Here is a 922-nt window from a genome sequence, read left to right as displayed (position 1 = left end):
ATGAAAACGATAATTGCATTTACAATCATAATCATTGTTATCATCAAAATTATCATTATTATCATATTATTATTATTATTATTGTTGTTGTAGTTGTTGTTATCATTATCCTCATTATTACCATTATTGTTAACATCATCATCATTATAAATTTATTTAGCGCGAGCATAGCGTAAATTCCAGCTGAAAAGCAAGCTTTCCATTCTACTTCATTTCCCCAGCAGACTTGTTAACATTCTGAAACAATCCAAACTTTATGGGAAGCATAGAGTGCAAGTTGCCATTTTACAGAAGCTAAAATACCACCATATCGGCACCATCTTTTTGGACCAGTCCCACCTTGGTGAAGGGAGGAAAGTTCTTGTATAAAGTGAAATTCCCAGAGACACATTATTGGGCCCCTGACAGCATTCGACCCCACGACTTTAGGGTTGCGAGTCCCAGAACCTAACCACTGGACCACCGACACTAAAAGATTATTATATAATTATGTTGTATGTTAGTATAATATATGTTATACTGGTAAACAGCATTATGGTCAAAGTTAGACTATTTACTTATAACTTAAGGGGGGGGGGGCTACACCCCCAAAATCAAAATTCGACTCAAAATCATGGAATTTGAGTTGTAGGCATTTTTAGACTCTCCTACAACTATTTCATAGCATAAGGACTTGCAAAAACCGTATTTTTTCTCATACCGGGCATGTTTGTAACCGCCATTTCCTCATAAAGTCAGTATTTTATTTTTCGTTATCGGCCGTTTTCTCAAAATGCGACTTTTCTCTATACTTTTTTGAATAACTCCACCATTTTTCTTCATGAAATTTTCACAATATGGCCGCGTATCCATGGAAACGAAACTTTTTTCTCAAATTTGCTTGCGGATTTTAAGACTCCTTACTATGCTTGTTATATGTGTG

The sequence above is a fragment of the Aplysia californica genome, unplaced genomic scaffold (assembly GCF_000002075.1).
Source record: "Aplysia californica isolate F4 #8 unplaced genomic scaffold, AplCal3.0 scaffold00947, whole genome shotgun sequence".
NCBI lineage: Eukaryota > Metazoa > Mollusca > Gastropoda > Aplysiida > Aplysiidae > Aplysia > Aplysia californica.
The sequence above is the reverse complement of the archived record's forward strand: the minus strand, read 5'-3'. Positions refer to the sequence as shown.